At 41.9% G+C, this 18,389-nt stretch overlaps 1 protein-coding gene across 10 annotated transcripts in view; it reads right to left on the reverse strand.

The window, feature by feature from the left end:
• Positions 1-18,389, reverse strand: part of ZMIZ1 (zinc finger MIZ-type containing 1) — a 1,043,290-nt gene that overhangs the window by 878,359 nt on the left and 146,542 nt on the right. For all 10 annotated transcript variants that reach the window (XM_033942175.1, XM_033942176.1, XM_033942168.1 and 7 more), the window contains exon 2: positions 10,313-10,411. The gene's annotated coding sequence lies outside the window, so the exon portion shown is untranslated. The remainder of the gene's footprint in view (positions 1-10,312; positions 10,412-18,389) is intronic.

The following is an 18,389-nucleotide window of genomic DNA, read 5'->3' on the forward strand; positions in this document are numbered from 1 at the left end:
AATATTCCAACAGTCTTTTCAAGTTTGCAAAGCAAATTAGTACTTGATCTGTCTTCAGTGTACAAGTCAGGGCTGCCAAATTATTCTGCTGAATCTCTATCACTTGCCATCCAAATTGTGTTAGTCATTTTTCCCTTTCATTGGCAAAAAAATATTAATCACAGGTCTGAAATCCATTTACATTGTATTTCCAGGAATTCATTTCATCTCTCCTTTCCCCTGCCCCCCCCCCAAACTATCAGCTTCATGTTCCCTTTCCTAGTCCTTCCAGGAAGAATGTGCAAAAACTAGCAGTCTTGTCGGATTGGAGGATCCTTGTAGATTGTTTACTGAAGCGGGGAGGGGAATTCTATAAATGACACCCAAAATTAGGTGCCAGGAAGATCTGCTCCAAGCTAGTATTCCGTAAAGGCCTTTCTGTGCAGAGTGTCCTTTACAGAATATTATCTTGGTGCGGATCATGCACCTATCATCAGGCGCGGCACTTATAGTTGCTGAAACCTGGTATAAATGCTGGCACGCAACTAATGGCAGGTGGGCATGTAAATGACCATATTCTATAACACTGTTCTTCAACCGCCGGTCCGCGGACCGGTGACGGTCCGCAGGAAATTTCTGCCGGTCCGCGCAGGGCCAGCAAGATTAAGGTGACTATAAGTCCCGTTTTCAGACCTTCTGTCCCGTTGTCCCCACACACAGCTTCGGGACGCCAAAATGTCCCGTTTTCAGGGACAGCGTCCTGAAGCTGTGCTCGGGGACAACGGGACAGGCGATCATTTCCTGTCCCTACCTGTCGCGCAAAAAAAAAAAAATCCTCCCTCCTTCCTTTCATCCGGTCCGCTGCTATCTTACTGCCCTGCTGCTGCTACTGCTAAAGCCGACAGGAAGTCTTTCCGATGTCAATTCTGACATCGGAGAGGACGTTCTGGGCCAGCCAATCGCTGCCTGGCCGGCCCAGAACGTCTTCTCCGACGTCAGAATTAACGTCAGAAAGAATACTTCATGTCGGCTTTAACAGTAGCAGCAGCAGGGCGGTAAGATAGCAGCGGACCGGAGAAAGGAAGGAAGGAGGGAGGCTTTTTTTTTTTTTCACGCGGCAGGGAGGGAAGGAGGTAGGCAGGCAAGCAGGCTGGCTTTGGCCAGGGAGGTAGACAGGCAGGCAGGCTGGCTTCAGGGGTGGGGGTGGGACAAAGTCTGGAAGGCAGTGAGAGGGACATAGGAAGGAGGCACTGGGGGCATTAAAGACAGGAAGGGGCACTAAAGACATAGGAAGGAGGCATTGGGGGCACTAAAGACACAGGAAGGGGCACTAAGGACTTGGGAAGGAGGCACTGGGGGCAGTAAAGATATGGGAAGGAAGCACTGGGGGCACTAAAGACAGGAAGGGGCACTAAGGACATGGGAAAGAGGCACTGGGGCACTAAAGACATGGGAAGGAGGCACTGGGGGCACTAAAGACAGGAAGGGGCACTAAGGACATGGGAAGGAGGCACTGGGGGCACTAAAGACAGGAAGGGGCACTAAGGACATAGGAAGGAGGCACTGGGGGCACTAAAGACATAGGAAGGGGCATTAAGGACTTGGGAAAGAGACACTGGGGGCACTAAAGACATGGGAAGGAGGCACCGGGGGCACTAAGGACATAGGAAGGAAAGAGGGAGGGAATAGAAAGGGACAATTCTTGGGCCTGAGTGCAGAAAGAAAGAAATCAAAGAAAGGATACACAGACAGAAGGAAACGCAACCAGAGACTCATGAAATCACCAGACAGCAAAGGTAGGAAAAATGATTTTATTTTCAATTTAGTGATCAAAACGTGTCAGTTTTGAGAATTTATATCTGCTGTCTATATTTTGCACTACATTTGTCTATTTTTCTATAGTTACTGAGGTGACTGAGCTCGCGGAGATGGGGCGGAAACGGGGTTTTTAAATTTTAATCCTAGTAGTTTGCCGGTCCACAAAATAATTCTTTTATTTCTGCCGGTCCACGGGTGTAAAAAGGTTGAAAAACACTGTTCTATAACATCTTACCTAAATTCTGAGAATGCCCCTATCCCAGCCAGCCATGTCTCTCCCATGGCCATGCCTACCCTTTGAGCTGCAAAATTTACATACACACTTTATAGAATAGGCTGCAAGGTAGATTCCCACATAAACCCAAATGAGTGCCAACACCAATTATTGATTGTTAATGGCTCGATTTGTGCCAAAATTTGGGTGACCTACAGTATATAGAATCCATGGGTGAGAGGTAATGTATTGATATTTTCCCCCTTATTTGGGACCCAAGCCCTACTAGTCACATATTTTTAGTTTTATTGCTTGCTATTAAACAATGCCATACAATTTAGCATTAAACAGAATGGTTTATAATAATAAATAATAGGAAGGAAGGAAAGAAAGAAATACAAAAGTCAAAACAGAAAAGTCTAGGGAAGACATGGGCAACTCCGGTCCTCGAGGGCCGGAATCCAATTGGGTTTTCAGGATTTCCATAATGAATATGCATTGAAAGCAAATAGATTTCATGCATACTCATTGGGGAAATCCTGAAAACCAAATTGGATTCCAGCCCTCAAGGACTGGAGTTGCCCATGTCTGATCTAGGGGCACAAACATCAGCAGCAATATCAGTCCCCACAGTACCAAGGTCCACTACATGGCTCTATATGTTTTAATTATCTTTGTTGTAAATTGTATTGAGAAACCTATTGACTGAACCGTATAGCACTCTTAATTGTTGCTCTTTGTGCTACCAACACCTGTTGCTGTAGGACAGTGGTACTCTGTGGTTAACTGTAAAATCCTTCCTTTGAAATATTTTGACAGTGACATCGTTGTCACACTTGATTTTGTATTATAGAGTTCTAAAATGTCTTCTGGTGCCACAAATTCAGCCTGTGGCTAGTAATCAAAAAATAATAAAACTAGGTGGGAATATGGTGAAATGTGTTCATACCTGATCATTTCTTTTCCTTGAGACCTGCTAGACTAGTCCAGACTAATGGGTTGTGACCCCAATCAGCAAATAGAGATACAGATATTGAAGTCTTCCTGTGATATCACTGGTATAAGGGTTGGTGCAAGCTAGAACCCTACAGTTTGCCAATACCAAAACAGAATAGGGAATTTAACTCACTATATACCTCATTGGGAACTACTACAACATATACTGTATTAAGCAATTACAAATTCAACTTATAGACATTAATGCACTATTTTCCCCCACCCCCACCTCCAAATAATCAGAAAAAGTACATACCTACAGGAAATCATCCATATATTCCCGGAATGAAATTCCAGTAAAAACCCTCTCTCTCCCACCCACCCTGGATGGAGAGTCAATAAAATAAAATCAGATCTTAAGGAGTACATTCACTGGGAGGGATATATCTGACTCTAGCTGTGCCAACCCACTGGTCTGGACTACTATAGCAGGATGATGGATGATATAGAATTATAAATTATTTGATTTCATGATTGCCTTAGCTATCCACCATATTATTTCCAATTGGAAAGACAATTCTAGGCTTAATTTTTACGAATGGTGGAATCACCTTTGTGTCATCAGAAAGTATGAAGAAATAATAGCATTCAAACAAAATAACATAGCCAGATTCACAAAAATTTGGACCTCTCTTGATAAATATGTAAGGACTTATGTAAATCCTAATTAACTTTACTTGGTATATTAACTATACTATATTTTGCATATTATTATGTATATTTTGGTATCTGCAGCTTATTGTTTTGTTTTATTCTTATACTTTTGTATTTGTAAAATTTCAATTAAAAAAAAACCTTTCAGAGACCAAAAACCCCTTCCTTTGACACTCAGGTCAGGACAGGATATCATAACAGCAGTATATTTTACTGGCCTGAGGAAGGAGGTTTTGGCCTCTGAAAGCTAATTGGAAAATGTATTAGTCCAATAAAATGATATTATTTAAAAAAAAAAAAAAAAAAAGAAATAAAGAATTATAAATTATTCTGAAAGATATCACATAAATCTCTAATGGAATATGAAGGTAAAGCTATAAGGAATGGGACTTGTATACGGCTTTTTCAGAGCAGTTTACACAATCAAAGCGGTTTACATATTTTACACCCCTTTTTACAAAACCATAGTGCGGTTTTTAATGCTGGCCATGGCAGCAACAGCTCCGACGCTCATAGAAATTCTATGAGCATCAGAGCTGTTACTGCTGCGTCCGGCGCTAAAATCCGCGCTACAGTTTTATTAAAAAAAAAAAAAAAGGGGGGGGGGGAGGTAGAAAGATGCTTATTTTGTACCTGGAGCAAAGAAGTGCTACGTGATTTGCCCAGGGTCACAAGGAGCTGCAGTGGGAATCAAGCTAAAAACCTCACGGTGCTGAGGCAGCAGCTCTAACCACTAGGCAGTAAGAATTCATAGTATATTATTTTCAATAAACAAAAGGCTGTTTCGAGCCAAAACTTACACTCAATAGAAGCTGATGAGATTTAAAAAAAAAAATTGACAAAATGAGTTTCAAATTTTTAAAAGATGTATTACACAGGGCTTGGAATCAAGAACATAATGTAAGCTTGGCTGAATTGGAACAATCAGAAACATAAGTGAAATTAAAATGTATGAGTAATCTGCATGTCGTGGCATGTCCTAAAGACATCTTGCAAGACACAGTAACTTGGAAACGAAATCTATGCTGGATAATGTGCTGGATTTGACACCTGAGACGATCTAAGCCTAGGAGTGGCAAAACAGATGCTTGCCATGCAACTCTGGAAAACTGTCAACATTTTTCTTATATGTTACCAACTTAGGAATCCAATTTAGATATACTACTTTAAAGTTTATCACCATGGATCTAATGTGTGTTTATTCTTTTGCTTGATTTTAGCTGAACTTTACCCTACTGTGCTGGTTTGTTCTGACCAAGCTTCGTTACTTCTTAAAAGCATGTTTGCCACCAATGAATGATGAACTTCTATTTTGAGTGCACCAATCCCCATCCTTTCCCCATGAGAACTGCAGGCCACGATCTCATTTTGATAGGGCCACATGCTTAAGGCTCTAATACTGTGCTAGCCAAGCTTCATGCCAATGTGAGGCTGACATGACCCAGACCTAGTATTTCAGCCCTGATGGCAATACACTCCACTAGACAGGAGGGGGAGGCATGCTGACTGGGGAGAGCGCAAATGTGTGTGACTTGGTCTCTTTTGACTGATTCTTGAAAAGAGGCTGGTAATCTTATTTTTTCTGTGCTTGGAAAAACACAGCAAAATTTTTCTCTGCAACCATGGATGACCTAATTTGGGTTTGAGGAGCCAGAGGTCAAAAAACCGCAAATAATCGAAATTGCAATTGTGGAAACCGCAAATACGGAGGGAGAAGTGGATTTGTCAAATTGTGGTTCTCATAGGCCACAAATTGGACTGATTTCTTAGCATTACAGCCCTGATGGCAATACACTCCACTGGACAAAACTAGACACTGGATTGGTGTGCAAGATTCTATGTTAGTATATGGATGGTACATTATATGTTATGTTTATTATGTCTATTATTAAATGTGGTTAACGTTACCATCTTTTAACAAACCAAGGGACCCGACATGGTCCTTGTTTCGGTTAACACGCCTTCTTCAGGGGTCCAAGGTTGATAAGGTTTTGAATTAAACCACAAATCAAAATAATAATAAACATAAGCCTGTGTAAATCAAGGGTAATCACTGAATGATAATTTTTTTTTTGCCTTGCTGTAAGTTTATACTGAGATCGTCTTTCAGTGATTACCCTTGATTTATACAGGCTTATGTTTATTATTATTTTGATTTGCGGTTTAATTTGAAACCTTATCAGCCTTGGATCCCTGAAGAAGGCATGTTAACCAAAACACGGACCGTGTCGGGTCCCTTGGTTTGTTAAAAGGAGGTAACATTAGCCGCATTTAATAATAGACACAATAAACATAGCCTGAATCTTGTACGCTTTGTCTGCAGTTTTCCCTTGTTTATCGTGTGTTGTTTTGTTTCTACTGCAAACTTTGTTGGAGTTTTCTTTTGTTGCTTTGGTATATTATATGTGTCAAATTGTGGTTCTCATAGGCCACAAATTGGGCTGATTTCTTCAAGATATGAAAAGTAAATTTTCATGTGTTATATTTTTAGATTAGCAGTCACAAAAAACAGACAAATCTGATGCTCTTCATTTATTTCTACTATTAACTATTTCTAGAGTTCTAACAGACTTATGCAGCGCTGTACAGAGTCACAAAGGAGGCAGTGCCTGCTTGAATGAGCTTATAATCTAAACCAGGGGTAGGCAATTCTGGTTCTCGAGAACCGGAGCCAGGTCAGGTTTTCAGGATATCCACAATAAATATACATGAGATAGATTTGCATCTCAAGGAGGCAGTGCATGCAAATCCATCTCATACATATTCATGGTGGATATCCTGAAAACCTGACCTGGCTCCGGCTCTCGAGGACTGGAATTGCCTACCCCTGATCTAAACAATCAAGACAGAGAAACAGGATGCCAGGGTAGGGGTTAGAGGGGATGGTTAAATTGCTGGTAGGGTGGTGAGCAGAGGGCAGAAGGGAGTAGGGTTATGAGCTGAAGGCTGTTTCAAGAAGGTGGGTGTTCAGCCTACTTTTGAACAAGGTTAAGGAAGAGGAAGAGGCAGTTCAGCGGGAGGCCCGTTAGAAGTAGATTGCGTAGTGTTATGAGATTATGAGAGTGAGGACAAGGATCTAGGTAGTGTGCTCAGAGAGGAAGGGGCAAATTTTGGTGATGTAGAAATAGAAGCGACAAGCTTTTGGAGTCTGTTGGATATGGGTCAAAAATAAGAGTTCAGAGTCAAAGACGACTTCAAGGTTATGAGAAGAGGAGACAGGAACGATAACAGTATTATTTACAGAGATGGAGGGTGAGTAAGGGAAGGTTTAGGAGAAAAGAGGAGCAGTTCAGTTTTGGATATATTTAATTTAAGGTGGCATTTAAATACCTATGTGGCACATGAGGCGAATCTCTTTCAACTGAAAGGAAACACCAGAGTGAGAGTGCATAGGAGGAAGTTAAGAGGTGACAAGTTCAGGAGTAATTTTACAGAAAAGGTGGTAGATGTGTGGCATAATCTCCTGGTAGAGGAGGTGGCGACAAAGACTGTGTCTTTACCAGTTCTGTACACCATCCCTTCTCTCAGTGGGCAGCTGCCGTCATTCCAGATTTCATTCTTTTCTCTTTCAATTACATAACTGTACCAATCGGTTTATGTTCTCACACTTTCTCCAAGTCTGACAATTCATATAAACATCTGTCAGTACTAAGCACTACCTGCAATGTGTAATAGCGGTTCGCAGTCCTTGCCTGGAGCCACAAATAAGTCCTCTGAATTTCATGATATGCTCCATGGATATGTATGTGCTGGATTTGCATAAACCAACTCAGAAATGTATGCAAATGCATCATATATCATCATGTACCTCACAGGTTAGGTGTGCCTCCAACTCAAGTGTTGAAAACTACTTAATGACTAAAGCATGAGGGACTGCTGAAAACTGGTAGAGTGGTACACCTGCCACCATTTCATTACTTTATATTGTAAGGCAGGGAGGTAGGACTTTGTTTTGTTTTGGAGTTGTTTGACATTTGAAAAATTAAACTGCTTTAGCACACACAGGGGAGGCAATTTGGCCCTGATTCTGTATAGGACGCCCGAGAGGGGTGTCCTATATGGAATCGAGCCTACACTAACCCCAATTCTGTAACCAGCGTCCATGTTACAGACGCCGGTTAGAGAATTGGGTTAGAGCAGACGCAGCCGCTACACTTATCGTGACAAGGGATCTCCCTGCCGCGATAAGTATAGCGGCCGCCTGTCCGAACGCCGGCAGGAGGGTGCCGGACCCCTCCTACTGGAAGGCCACCCCCCCCCCCGACACTCTTGATCGCCGGCAGGAGGGTGCCCAACCCCTCCTGCCGGAACGCTGCCCCCCCCCCCCCGAAACTCCTGATCAACAGCAGGAGGGTGTCCAACCCCTCCTACCAGAAAGCCGCAACCCCTCTGGACCCCCAACGCTAACGACCCCCCCGCGCTACCACCCTCCCAATGACCCCCCTAACATCCCCCCAACTAACTTCCCCCCCAACTAGCCTCTAAAGTGTTGGCTGGTCGGACGGGTTTTGCTGCCGTCCAGCCGGCAGGCCTGTCTCGTCGAAATGAGGCAGGCCCGCCCCTTCCTGGCCCATCCTCGCTAAGTCTAAGGACTGATTGGCACAGGCTCTAGAAGCCTGAACCAATCAGGCCTTAGGATTAATCGGGTCCTCCCATTCCCACTAAGCCTAAGGCTTGATTGGCCCAGGCTCTAGGCGCCTGAGCCAATAAGGTCTTAGGGTTAGTGGGGATGGGCAGACCCACTATGCCTAAGCAAGACCCCGCCGGCCGGCCAACACTTTAGAGGTTAGTTGGGGGGAGGTTAGGGGGGTCATCGGGTGGTGGTAGCACGGGGGGAGGGGTCATTAGCATGGAGGGTCCGGAGGGGGTGCGGTTTTCTGGCAGGAGGGGTTGGGCACCCTCCTGCCAGAGATCAGACAGGCGGCCGCTATACTTATTGTGGCAGGGAGATCCCTTGCCGCGATAAGTATAGCAGTCGCGTCTACTTACAATGTAGGGCAGCATTTTGCTTGTAAGCGTCTCTTCCTCTACTAGGGAGACGCGTAGGGCCGCTTAGGCATCTTGCGGGCCTCCCTAGGCTCCCGGAGGCGCCTTCAATATAGACGGCCTGCCTGGGGAGCATTTTTTTTTTTTAAACTTGCATCTCGATTGGCTGATTAGACAGCTGTAGGACGCCTACAGCTGCCTAAAATCGGGTCGCACTTTGCAGAATCAGGGCCTTTGTGTCCTTACTCTTTTTGTGGAAAGACATATAGTTCATAATTCACAATATTTTAAGAGTAGTAGATGGAACAACCTACCAACTGACATTAAGTTGGAAACATTCTACAACAGATTCCCCCCCAAAAAAATATAAAAACTCTCTTTTTTGAAAGCATACACTCTACAGACAACTAGCTCGAAATACCTAGGGCTCCTTTTACGAAGGTGCGCTAGCGTTTTTAGCGCACGCACAAGATTAACGCACACTATAGTGCACGCTAGCCGAAAAACTACCGCCTGCTTAAAAGGAGGTGGTGGCAGCTAGCGAGCGGCATTTTAGCACGTGCTAAAACCACTAGCATACATTTGTAAAAGGAGCCCCTAGTGTCATTAAATCCCATACAACTCAAGTGTTATACCAGTATAGTCATGGAGCCTCAATCCTCCCTTCCTCATTACTCTGTTCATAACTCATTCCTCCTTGAACTGCTATAATAAAATGTAGCATATACATTCTTTAATTCCTTACATTATAAATTGCCTTGAACCTATTTAGGCATAGAGTGACTGGATTAGATTAGATTAGATTCTGCAGATCATACAATCACCACAATTCTCTCCCCAAGGGCACTCTTCTTACGATCAAAAAAGAATGATTCTATAATGTTTAGTATCAGAAGAGATGTGTGTTCTTTTTTCCTTGATAGATACATAAGGTTACCTGGGTGCCAAATCCCTCAATTTCCCATGTAAGAGAGAAAAAAGGATCCATCTTTCACAGCTATCAGGTTTTTTAGAGGTGTTTTTTTTGTTTGTTTGTTTTTTTAATTCTTCATAGCGTAAACAGACATGAAACTAGACCACAAAAGCAAGACTAATGCAGTCTTAATTAGTTTATTATCTTAATGGCCATTATGGCTGCACATTAATACTAATCTTCAGTATGTAAGATATTTCCGGATGTGCAAAATTTCTTGATTAATCAAGACTAGTGTATTTTAAAAGGGCAGAAAAAGATTATGGTTTGGAGAATGTGCGGCGCAGTAGTTAAAGCTACAGCCTCAGCACCCTGAAGTTGTGGGTTCAAACTCACGATGCTCCTTGTGACCTTGGGGAATCACTTAATTCCCCCATTGGCCCAGGTACATTAGATAGACTGTGAGCCCACCACAAGAGTACCTGAATAAAGTCATATAAACCATTCTGAGCTCTATGAGCGTCTGGAACAGTCCAGAGCATTCAGCGTGGCTCCCTGCGCTAGTAACTGCTATCACGGTTTAGTAAAAGGGGGAGGGGGGTAAATAAATAAATTAAAATCTTTTCCTAAGAGAACAAGTTCTTTTGTTACATATATAAAACAAACATTTCTAAAACCTTTAGCATCAATTTAAAGCCCATTAAAGTACTGTGGCTCAGAAATAAGTGTTGTTCACCCTTATATATAGTTACCTGGTTTTGATTTGTGGGTCAGCTTTCATTCCTCAGGCCAGACAGGAACTGGGGGTGCTGCAATATAGCCCTGATTCAGCCATTGATCAGAAGAAAAACCTGAATATGAAGGAAAGGCAGATTAAAATTTTCATTGTGTTTTTCATTCGGGACACTGTTATCAACGATTGTTGCAGTTCTGCGGGTCTTGCCGCATCTGGGTAGGCAGGACCAACAATGTTCACTGTGCATGAATTATATAATGGCAGAAGTACACCCAACTGCCATTATAGAATTCTAGCCTTTGCTCACATTTAAGCATCTAACTTTCAGCTAGCATAAGCGCTCATGGCCGATCATTTGCATAAAGGTTCGTGCCTGAATGTAGACGATCAAGCATAGAAATGTTAGTATTCTATATCCTACAGATGTCACTGGCCCACACACCTCCAACCCAGCCATGGCCCTTCCAGGTTCATGTCCCTTTGAAGTTATGTGCCCTGGAATTTGAGCAGGCACCTTATAGACTACTAAGGGTGGTTACGTGCAACGCTGTTAACTGGTGCAACTCTCATCAGTTAAGGTCAATTATAGCCTATTATTATTTGCTAATACCAACTACTGAAGTGTATAATGAGGAGCAAAAGTTTGTGAATGCCACTAAACAAACATTTACTGAAGAACACTGGGAAGTAAAATAGACCACTATAGCCTTTGGGGTCCTTATACTAAGGCGTGCTAACTGATTTAGTGCACACTAAAGGTTAGCACACGCTAAATGCTAAGGCGACCATTGAATATAATGGGTGCCTTAGCATTTAGCGTGCACTACTCTTTAGCGCATGCTAAATCAATTAGCATGTGCTATATCAATTAGAGCACTAAATCGGTCCTTAGTAAAAGGACCCCTTAGTTTCCTTAGCACACTTGCTATATCTATAACTTTTGGCTGGGTGTTCACAAACTTTTGCTCCCCACTGTATTGCAAACTGTGCTGCGAGACACTGGCGCCAGATGACTGCTTACAAGACACGCCTCTCGCAGCAAGATGAACGCCCTGCAGGCAGTCAGTCAGTGCTGGCGCCTCTCCTCCTCATTGACACCTCTCCTCTAGCACCCCCTTCCCGCCCCCACTGGTAGAGTAATTGTAAGCTCAGGGCCCCGTCTGGAGGGCTTCCGTGCATGCACGGACATCGACATGATAATGTCACACATGCACATGATGTCATTGTGGCAACGTCCGCGCGCTACCGGACGCCTTCCAACCACGGCCCCAAGTTTAGTGTGCTGCGACTTTAAAAAGTTTGCAGGACACTGAACTATCAGCTCATTATTGAAGCTATGCACACAATTGACCTTATTCTATTAATTTGCACATACAAATTTGCATGCTATTCACAAATCTGGGCATGTAACTTTCTAGAATTAGGGGTGGCTTTGGGTCAAATCAAATTTCACGCTTTCTCCTGTTTTGGGTTAAAAAAAAAACCCCAGTAAGAAATAAGGGAAACATTACCCATGTCAACTCAAATGAAAGTGCATCCCAAGAGAAGGAGATACAATTTCTGCCTAGTGGTTGAGGACGGTTGGCACAATGAAGGAGCTAATTGAGTTGGGATATGAATATCAAGGAAGTCCAAAAACACAAACCCAGGGAATTTGTGAATTAAGGCCCAAGGTGTTAGATCCCAGCTCTGAATGAGGTGAAGGCACAAAAAAATAGAAGAAACTGCTGACCTCTGCCATGTTTTCTAGTTAAAGCCCGGGATAGCATATGGGAGAAAGCATCTAGAAAGTTAATAGAGCAGCTGTTACCACAGAAGCAGTTAACCATACCTCGGGAGGTTTAGTTAAATTTTCATTATGAACAGCCTACCTTGCTGTAAATACTGTATGAATTATGGAAATGCACATTTAACTTCTGTGCTTGTGTACATTAGCAATATTTACTAAGGGTTAATTGTAACATGGTTGTTGAATTTGTGTTAAACATCAAATGTACTTTAGAAAACAGGTCCCAAAGTCTTTGTGCAACGCTGTTAACTGGTGCAACTCTCATCAGTTAAGGTCAATTATAGCCTATTATTATTTGCTAATACCAACTACTGAAGTGTATAATGAGGAGCAAAAGTTTGTGAATGCCACTAAACAAACATTTAAGACTTCTGAAACCACCTAAAATATCCTTCAGTGAAATACTTCATATGCATAAATCTGGCATGTTTCATCTAAAATACAATATAGTTCTAGAATTGCATATACAGCAGGTGCAGAAGGTTTCTTCTCAGCAGTCAAATATTTTTTATAGCATTGGTGCTACCATACCTAGATTTTCTCAAGCTACTGAACACACACACAAAGATTGTCTGAGTTCCACACAAGTATAACTTGGATTGAAATATGCTGAATAGTATATTGCAAAAGTAGTGATAAATGGAGAATATTCTAAATAGTAGAGATTGGAAAGGAGAGAGCTGCACAGGAATAGGGAATGCAGGAATCCCACAGAATCCACAGGATTCCCACAGGTATGGAAGAAGTTCCATGGAAGAGTAGTCAAAATCTCTGGTGATTCCAGAATGAGACTTGTAATATATTGAAAAGAGGCAACTGGAGCACCAAAATGAGGATTGGAACTTATAGAGAGAGTCAGAGTGCCAGAATGAGGCCTGGAATACCCAGGGAGGCAGTTAGAATACAAGACTGAGGCTTGGAACACTCGTAGTTGAATAGTGAATTCCATCCCCAAAACTCTGGGAGGCTGTTGGCGAATGAGGGGAAACAGAGGACTACAAGCAAGTAAATAATAGCTTTGACTTCTGCAAGCATGGGTGGAGATGGAAGAGATTAATTGTGGGGATGGAATCAATCTTAGCGTGTATGGGTGGGTTTAGGTTAGATTCTACTTGGTAAGGGTATGGGCATGAATGGGTGAAATTTCTATCCTCGAGCAAATCTCTGGTGGAAGAGAAGTATTGCAAAAATATGTACATTCTTTACATGATAAATGTGTACTCTGCTAAACTAAGAAATAAATAGAATCTGGAAAACCCAGCAGAAGGGTGGCCATAGATTGTTATCTCAAGTTGAGTTGCTTGCATAAACATTATTTGATGTCAGTTGTTGTTGCTGTTAGGTACCATCGACTCATGCTCAAGTCCTAGCAACTTGATGAATTGCAAATCTAAAAAGAAATTGGTTTTGTGCTAGTCTGGAGAGGTTCTCCAGCGTCATCCCCATGGTTGTTTTATGAACATGTCCAGCCATCTGATTGCAGGTTGCCCTCTTCGCCTGGTTCTTTCGATCTTCCCAAACATGATGTCCTTCTCCAGTGATCTCTCTCTTCTGATGGTGTGACCAAAATAAGACACTTGTAACTTCATAATTTGGGCTTCAAGTGACGTAGCCAGTTTGATCTCTTCCAGAATCGAATTGTTAGTTCTTCTGGCAGTCTACAGCATGCCTAAAATCCTTCTCCAGCACCAAAGCTCAAATGAGTCAATCTTTTTTCTGTTTTGTTCCTGAAGTGTCCAGCTTTCACATCTGTAATTGACCAGTGAGAAAATGAGTGCACGAACAAGTCTGATCTTCGTTTGGTGTGTTACCTCCTTGCGTTTGAACACTTTGTTAAGAGTCTTCATTGAAGAGTGACCAAGTGCCATTCTGCGGAGTATTTCTTCCCTGCTAGTTGTTTCTTTGTTTACAAAAGAGCCCAGGAGATTGAAATCCTTTACAACTTCTATACTATCGCCTTCAAGCTTAAAATCATTATCATTTTCTGTGTTCATGATCTTTGTCTTGTTTATGTTCAGTTCTAATCTCAAGTTATGACTTTCGGATTTGACTTTTCTCAGTAGATACAGCATGTGTTTTTTGCTGCTAGTAATGAGCGTGTATGATTTCAGTAGTAGGGAATTAAAAATAATGCTATTAATGATCACGGTTGAGCAGGTCAAGACAGTGTCTCTGTGACTCCCACCCAGTTCACAATATGACTGGGAGAGAAAGAAACATGAGAGAGGGAAGGACACCCCTCCATCAATATTGAATCCCCTCCTAGATCTCCATTCTGTAGTCTCATTAAATCAAAACAATCAGGCACCTTACTTACATGAAAAACTGTACTAAAATCTTATTAAGAACATAAGAATAGCTTTACTGGGTCAGACCAATGGTCCATCAAGCCTAGTAGCCTGTTCTCACGGTGGCCAATCCAGGCCACTAGTAACTGGCCAAAACCCAAGGTGTAGCAATAATCCATGCTACCGATCCAGGGCAAGCAATGGCTTCCTCCATGTCTTTCTCAATAACAGACTATGGACTTTTCCTCCAGGAAATTGTCCAAACCCTTCTTAAAACCAGCTACACTATCTGCTCTTACCACAAACTCTTGCAATGCGTTCCAGAGCTTAACTATTCTCTAAGTGAAAAAATATTTCCTCCTAATGGTTTTAAAAGCATTTCCATGTAACTTCATTGAGTGTCCCCTAGTCTTTGTAATTTTCGACAGAGTGAAAAATCAATCCACTTGTACCCATTCTACTCCACTCAGAATTTTGTAGACTTCAATCATATCTCCCCTCAGTCGTCTCTTTTCCAATTAGAAGGCAAGGGGGAAAATTCAATAGGACACAAGCTTCAAATAGAAACTGGCAGGTAATGTCAGGGGTAAGGCCCAGGAGAATAGCTTGTGAAAGGCATTATATGCTACTAGAGGCCAGGATGTCAGATACCTACAAGAACTTAAGTGACCAATAAAGCTACAGCACACGGTACTTCGAATACAGAGCTGGAACTGACAAGGAGCTTAAATGTCTTATATTAAATATAAGCTAGCAGTGCAGTTCAGGTCTTCCTGGTATTTTATTCATACAATACTGTTTTATTTTCAGGCATTGCATGCTTTCTAATGCACATACCCTCTCCCCACCCACCGAGTTTTGTAGTTTAGAGAGTTTGTGATGGATTCAGCACACAAGCTGGGCACCCTTATTTATTTATTTTTTTTATTTTGCTTTTTTCTGCTAGATTGGAAGTACAATATAGCAAAACAGAGCTCCTTCTCTGGGAAAACAATGGTCAGGCATGACCACACAAACCACTTAACTGTTTGCCTGAGACTGTGAAAGGAGCATGCATTTCTTCAACAAATGTAGTACTTTCAAAACAGTACCGCAAAACCTGAACAAACTAGTCATAAAGAGCAAGGATAATTAATATCTTGTACAAGTAGACTCTCTGTTAACCGGAACTCAAGCAACCAGCAAAAAAAAAAAAAAAAAGTCAAAGAAATACTGTAACACTTTAAATAAAAATGAAAATAAAATCAATTTCTGGCGGAAATGTAAGTGTAAACTTGGCACACCACACCTGAGTATGCCCACGCTTTGCCTACCATATGTCCAGTAGTTTGTCTGGAAAAGTTTATGGTATGGCATAGTATGGGATATAGTATTACCGTGTTTCCCCGAAAATAAGACACTGTCATATTTTTTGGCCCCAAAAATGCACGTCACTTGAAGCCCAAATTTTCGGGGAAACCATGCCCAATCACACACCACAGCATCTTTCTATCTCCCCTGCCGTGCAGCCGAACCCCTGCCGACCCTTCCAGCTCTTCCTCCCCATGCCGACTGCAAGAATGTTATACCATTACCTACTTTCAAATGGCAGCGTTGCAGCAGCAATCTAAACGGGCTGCTTCGGGCCTTCTCACGTCATGGTGTTCCTCTGCCGCGTTGCTGATGCCGTCATTCGTGATGCAGCAGAGGAACGCCACAATATGAGAAGGCCCAAAGCAGCCCGTTTAGATTGCCGTCGCGACGCTGCCTTTTGGAAGTAGGTAGCCAATTTTCAGCTAGCGTAAACCTGTATATGCCTCATTAAATATGCCGGTCTGAAGTATACTTTTTTCATTCTGGACCATTTACGGACTTTTCTGGACTTAAAGAAGATCACCAAGGGTTAAAATTGGTCAAAGTTGATTAGAGCAGTTAATCCCATTAAGGCTACTAGTTTAAAAATTGATTTTCTTGCTTATATATTAAGTCCTTTTTCCTTTGAGCCACTACCCCACAGAATTAATGTTGGTGTCTAAGAAGAATTTATTTGTTTTACAAACTGAATTTTATTTCTTACTGAAATTGTTTCTTTCGTTTTTCCTAAACAAGTGTTTTGCTTGCTATATATCTCAAATTATAATAAATAGATTCATTTTTTAAAAAAAAGAAAGTAGGTAATAGTATGTCGGTTTCGCGGTCGGTGTGGGGAGGGAGAGATGAAAGGGTCTGTTGCAGCATTTAAGAAGATCCCAGTACCAGCAGTGGACTTTTATTTTGCTTTCCCCTACCCCAAAAATAAGTGCTTCAACTAGGGCTTATTTTGGGTGAAGGACTTATATTAAGACCTATCCCGAAAATCATGCTAGGACTTATTTTCGGGGAAACAAGGTAGTTGGCCTATTTTTAATAGTAACTCTCAAGCAACCAGAAACTCCATTTATTTGGCATCTACCAATCCCCATGGGTGCCGGTTAACTGAGAGTCTACTGTATATTCTGGACAAAAAATATTTGTCTTTGCCCATTATCATTTTCTGTATGTACACCGCTTGTTTCAGTCTACATCAGGATTTCCCCAGTGCATTTTCTGGGAACCTTTCAGCCAGTTAGGTTTTAAAGATATCCACTAAATAAATTTGAATGCACAGTCTGCAATGCATGCATCTCTGTCTCATGTATTCTTTGTAGATATCTAGACAACTCAACTGGCTCTGGGGTTCCTATAATGCTTTTGAGAAGGCCTGGATCTTTGTTTTACATAAAGGTCTTCTGTTAAATAAAAGAAAACTTCAAAGGCTTCTCGCCTAACTCAGCCCCTGTGTGTTCCTATATTTCCCCCTATCATTAACCATGCCCCTCTGTGTTCTTATTACACTTCTTTTTTATCATTGGCCTGTTTCCATCTCTCTCCTCTTACTTCATGCCCTGCATCTCTTTGTATGTGCCCTGTCCCTCCCCTCTCTTTCATTCCTCCCACATCCCAGGTCTAACATCTCTCCCTCTCTCTTCCCTGATCCCCTGTGTTCTGGTATAACTCCCTCCATCTGTGGGTCTAGCATCTTTCCTCCTCTATTACAAACCCTAATCCAGTCAGGAGTCAGGAGCAAGAGGGCCGCACTCTTGTCTTGAAGACCCCACCTGGACCGCCTTCTTAGACAAGAAGACTGCATATCAAAATGTAAAGCTAATCTTGAAACATTTATGTTGAAAGATGTTTTTGATGTATAAATAATTTTCAACATTTGCTTTCAGGACTATTTTCTTTTCCCCCTCCCTTCTGTGTTTCCCTTTTTTTTTTTTTTTAAACATAATGCAATTAATGCCTCTCCTTCCCTTCTGTAGCAAGTATGTGGTTTTTGATTGTATTTGCCTTTGCCCATTACCATTTTAACTTATATTTATTTTGACTCTGTATGTACACTGCTTAGACTTATGATAAGTGGTATATCAAATTAAAAATAAACTTGAAACTACTTTGGTAGGTCTGGGAAGGGGGGGGGGCTATCTATACATCGGAGAAGAGCCGCATGTGGTTCGCAAGCCACAGGTTTCCAACTCCTGTCCTAGAAGTAGGAAGATCCTGGATGTTCTACAAGGAAAACTGTTCCAGCAGTTGGTAATGGAACATAAGTGAGATGGGGCCATACTGGACTTACAAACAGAGAAAGTTTTTCTGATGTTATAGTGGGTGATAATTTGGCATCCAATGATCATCATGTGATGTGATTTAATATTAAACCTAAAACTAATCACCCCAGCGGTATATAACGTAATCATAAAAATTAGTATGAAATACCACTACTTCAAAATAATACGCATCAGTATTGTTAGCCCAACAGAGTGTAAAGGCTATGGCCTCAGAATCGGAGCCTACGCACAGCAGTGAATCACAAGCTGAGATAATCCGCGTAGTTGTAATGCTCCTGCTCCGATCATTGGCCAATATTTACTTTTTTTAAGGTGTTTCAATAAAGCTAGTTTAAACCCTTCACCACACACTTCACTTATACTTCAAAAACTTTTAGGAAATACTGTTTG

The sequence above is a fragment of the Geotrypetes seraphini genome, chromosome 4 (assembly GCF_902459505.1).
Source record: "Geotrypetes seraphini chromosome 4, aGeoSer1.1, whole genome shotgun sequence".
Lineage (NCBI taxonomy): Eukaryota > Metazoa > Chordata > Amphibia > Gymnophiona > Dermophiidae > Geotrypetes > Geotrypetes seraphini.